Source organism: Hipposideros armiger, unplaced genomic scaffold (assembly GCF_001890085.2).
Source record: "Hipposideros armiger isolate ML-2016 unplaced genomic scaffold, ASM189008v1 scaffold_402, whole genome shotgun sequence".
In the NCBI taxonomy this organism is placed as follows: domain Eukaryota; kingdom Metazoa; phylum Chordata; class Mammalia; order Chiroptera; family Hipposideridae; genus Hipposideros; species Hipposideros armiger.
In genome coordinates, this window is record NW_017731752.1 from 1,188,287 (window position 1) to 1,193,368 (window position 5,082).

Sequence of the window (5,082 nt, forward strand, 5' to 3'; positions counted from 1 at the left end):
TGGAGTACTTATTTAACATACAACAAATTCTTAATCACTTGGAAAAGAAGTAGAAAGTGAGAAAGAGGTGCATCTCATTGATTGAAGCCTGGGTACATAGGAGTCAGACAGACTTCAGGATTTTAGGGAGGAAGAGCAGAGATCTACAGACTTAGAATTTTGATCTATTTGGAGCCCAGTAGCAGATTGAGCCCAATGGCTGACCGGTCATAGCCATGTACCAGGTTGCTTTCATAGGTGTACTGCCACATTTAACTAATGCACATTAATTTTTGCTACAACCAAGGATACATACCGTTTTAGGAAGTCAGAGAATATGGTGTATGATTGAGTGCAATTTGTGGCAAGAAAGAAGAGACAGTGTGAGGCCAAGATGGTGCCAAAGGAAAGGTGATAGTGACTGGATCATGTGAGAATTTGGCCTTGTGAGTATGAGATGAGCAGTTAGGGCAGGAAACAGTTTTACTGATACACAGACATGAGGCTAATGGGCAGATGATACCATGAATAAATAATGCGATAAATGGGATGCTTTTATGGGGATATTTTTATGCTAGAGTAGTGACGGGGTTGTATATTTTTGTTTAAAGGTCTAAGGTTTGAGTCTTGTTTATTTTTTTTTTTAAGATTTTTTATTGGGGAATTGGGGGGATGGGTACAGTGCTGGGGAATTGGGGGAAGGGGAACAGGCAAGTTGCTGTCGTTTTTGTTCTTCAGTCTAGTTGTGGAGGATGTTGCTTCACTGGCCCAAGTCGGCACCATCATTGCACTCTTCCCGGATGAGATAGATCAGTCGCCGGCTTCTGGACGGCCGCTCACTGCGGCTGCTGGCTGCTCATGCTGGCTGCTGGCTACACACGGTAGCCCATGGCAACCCACTTCCACAGGGGCTGCAGCCTATGCCATCGCAGGCGACTCAGGGCAGCCCAGCTCCAGGTTGAGCTGCTGTTCACCATCTTAGCTGTGGAGGACAGTGTAACTGGCCCTCATATGTGAGATCTGAACTGGGGCCCTCTGACATCCCAAGCCAGTTCTTAACCATCGCACCGCTTGGCCGTCCCGAGTCTTGTTTCTTTTAAGTTTGACCCACAATTCTAGGGTTTAAGTGTGCTGTAACAAAATAAGTTAATCACCACTATAACCACTGCAACAGTGCTGTTGCCACTTTTCTTTTTTCTTTTTTCAAGTTTTTGAGAAGTTAAGGGAGAAGTTTAATTCCTATTGCATAACTACTACGTGCCAGGCTGTACCAAGGTATTTTGCCCACGTTGTTTTGTTAAATTCTCAAAATCATTAAAGTAGGGATTAGCATTCTCATTTTGTAGATAAGGGAACAAAGTTTCAAGAGGTTGAATAAGATTTTCAAAATCACAAAGCAAGTCAAAATAAGTTTTAAATCCATAACACTTAGCTTTAAATCCTAGGCCTTTCCCATTATTATACGTGATTGCTTCATCTTGTCACCGCTTTAGATGGAAACAATAAATGTAACATTGATTGAGATCTATGTATCTATCTATCATCATCATCTAATATATACATATTAGAATAATATATATATTATTCTATCTAATATATACTAGAATAATATATTCTATATATATTCTATATTCTATATAAATAGAATATATATACATATATATGCATATATATGCATACATGAGAATATATATACTATATGTGTGACCTTAAACAAATATTCTTAACCCTTCAGTGACTCAGTTTCCTAATCTGTAAAACTGCAGAATTTAGATCATTTGGTTTCATTCAGTAACGCTTTCAAGCACTAATTTTTATCTCCACACAAAACATATGTATAAGAATTTTTGCTTGAAATTCTATGTGGATACAAAAATAAATATAGTAAATAGAGACTTGAGTAGCACTTGTGAAAACCATTAGGGAGCAGAGTTCATGGCTTAACTGAGTTTGAACTACCTTAGTCTGGTAGGAGTATCATGTGCTTCATGGTGGATGAGTGGGAATGGGGACAGTGCAACTAGGAATAACCATTGCTGAGACATTGTTGGGTTGGGAAGTAGATAGAGTATGAGTTTTGGAATAACAGATACCTGAATTTGATCCCTGATTTGAACAGTTACTTATTACACAAGCTAAGTGTAATTTTGAGTCTCAGTTTCCCCATCTGTAAATAGGAAGTAATTGTGGGGCTCTTCTAAGAATCAAATGAGGGCCGGCCGAGTGGCGCGATGGTTAAGAACTGGCTTGGGACGCCAGAGGGCCCCGGTTCGGATCCCATATATGAGGGCCAGTGACACTGCCCTCCACAGCTAAGATGCTGAACAACAGCTCAACTTGGAGCTGGGCTGCCGTGAGTCGCTGGCGAGCTGCAGCCCCTGTGGCAGTGGGTTGCCATGGGCTACTGTATGTAGCCAGCAGCCAGCGTGAGCGGCCAGCAGCTGCAGTGAGCGGCGTCCAGAAGCCGGTGACTGATGTGCCTTGCCCGGGAAAAGCGCAATGATGGTGCCAACTTAGGCCAGTGAAGCAACGTCCTTCACAACTAGACTGAAGAACAAAAAAACGACAGCAACTTCTCTGTTCCCCTTCCCCCAATTCCCCAGCACTGTTCCCATCCCCCCAATTCCCCAATTAAAAAAAAAATCTTTAAAAAAAAAAAAAAGAATCAAATGAGATAATGGGAGCTAACTACCCAGCACATGACACAGAATGTGGTTAGTACTTAATAAGTACTAATTTCCCCCTCTTTTCTCCTATATATGTGACCATGGCACAAACTTGCAAAATAAAGATATGAGCTATGTTAATACAAGTTACCCGGATGATATCTCTGGGCCAACAAACAATTATAGGAAGATCAGAATTGCAGAGAAGAATCTAGACTGACTCCATTCCCCATTCCTGTTTCAAAAGAACCACACTATCACTTTTCTTTTTCTTTTCTAGCAGTCCCTGAGTGACATTTTTGCATTTTTGAGAAGTTGGATATGTGTAGACATGGAGGCCTGGCCACACACTGTGAATACTTGATTTTCCTTCCCCTCCTTCTCCCACCATCTCTCATGAGAAGGCCTTAATCGGGGCTGTTGCTAGGTGATGAAGTCTCCACATTCCTTCCAGCAGCTGCTATTTATGTACAATGTCTGGTGGTGTTTTAACACCTGGTTCAGTATTTACCTGTGAGCTCTTCACTTTGCTCTCTGACCTTATTGACAGAAAGGAGCTGTCCAGAAAATGATACCTTGGGGATTGCTATCAAGGAGCCCTAAAGCTGGCCACTCAGTATTCACCTATCTTTCCAGAAATGTTCTTCCAAGTAGAAGGTTCTGAAGTGAAGTCTGCTGCTATATTTCCTTGGACTCTGGAAACTGTGAGCACTAGGCACACGAATTAATGAAAAGAAGAACATAGTATATTTGTGGGTAACTGAAAGTTAGAAACAAGGGAATGAAGTGTTGATTTGCCTTCACTATATCCTATTATGAGTGAAGAGAAGAAATAAAACTCTTGATTCTTAAACTCTTCTTCAGCTGCAGTGCTCACTTGCAAAGCCATATTGGTAGAGCACCTAGAAATAAATAAAGTGTTTTCAGGTTTATTATTTTGTTCCAGCCACCCCATATCTCAGCACGTGGCTGTGTTATTATCTCCATTTATAGATGGAAAATAGATTCTTAGAGCAGTTAGGTAACTTGTCAAGCCATGTTATGATGGGACTCTTACCATGTATCCATTTTACAAATGAGAAAACATGGCTAACAATCATGTCCTGATTTGCACAATTATTTCACATACTTTGCAGAATGATGGAGAGGATGCATTTTGTATATTGTTAAAATAAAAGCTACTATGGCAGAAAGTATGTCATGAAGTTGGGAGCATGGACATGAGTTCAGATAAGCCTTTCAGTCCTTGTTCCACTAAGGGCAAGTCACTTAACTCTTCTGCTGGCTTTGATCCTAGTTTTGAATCACTGTGTAGCTCTTTGCTAATTTTTAAAATGGGAATGAATAATTTCTAATTAGCACCATTGTGAGAACTGAAGTCCAGAGTGTGCCTGGCATATGGTAGAGACTCAGTGCTGGCCCACACACTGGAGAGTTTGTTGTCAGAGTTTATAATTCCAGAAAGGTGCTCACACCATTTTGGTGTGTCTCTATTTTTGGCTGGGCCTCTGGGAGTTGAGGAGAGAGAGGAACTGGCTTGTAGCAAATCGCCCCTGCACGTACATAGTCCTGGCTTGCTGGCCAGGTCTGCGTCCCATGTAATTACAATGACATCTCAATATGCTTTCCCGTCTCAAGTAGTCTTGCTTGTATCACATGTGAAAGTGACAGCTCAGGAACTATAAATACTGAATGGTTTCCAGGTAACATGATGCCATGCGGAGCAGAGCTCACCTTCAAAATGCTGCCAGGAAGATTCACTTTTTATAGCCCTTTTTATAGAAATTCCCATGGAGGAGAATTCTCAGGAGAAGAATTTGGCCTCTTGGTTTGAAACACATCTGGTTCTTTGAGTTGTCAAAGAGTAAGGAGTCCATAACAATCGAGAGAATGAGGTAAATGTGAAATTGGAGCTGGACAAAGTCAGGAGAAATTCAAATTGCAGACAGCTTTGTTTATCTTTCAAAACATCCTGCTGGCTTATACATTAGATTGAGATTTTTTAAAAGTAATCAGAAATGAAAAAAACAGTCGAGTCCCAATGGAGCTGTGATTATATAATTAATTCTGCTTATTTGGAAGCTACTTATTAATTTGTGGATTTTCCAGGGCCTTTGCTTTTTCCTCTCACACTCAATTGTTTACCTTTTGATCAGTTCCCTACCTTACACTATTTTCCACAATGTGTGTGTAGAGAAGGCAAAATGGACCCAGTATGTTAACTATTCCTGTAACCTAATAGTGTGTCTTAGACTCAGCAATAGGTAGGCACTTAAGAATTTTTTATTAGATGAAGGAAATTTACTACTTATTAGCAGTATTGGGTTCTGGAGTTGTTAATTCATTTTATTCTCACAATGTAGGTGGCTGATTGAGCCATCAGAAGTCATAATTAGAGGTTCTCCTTTGGGCTTCATGGGTTCTTCATATTTCCATG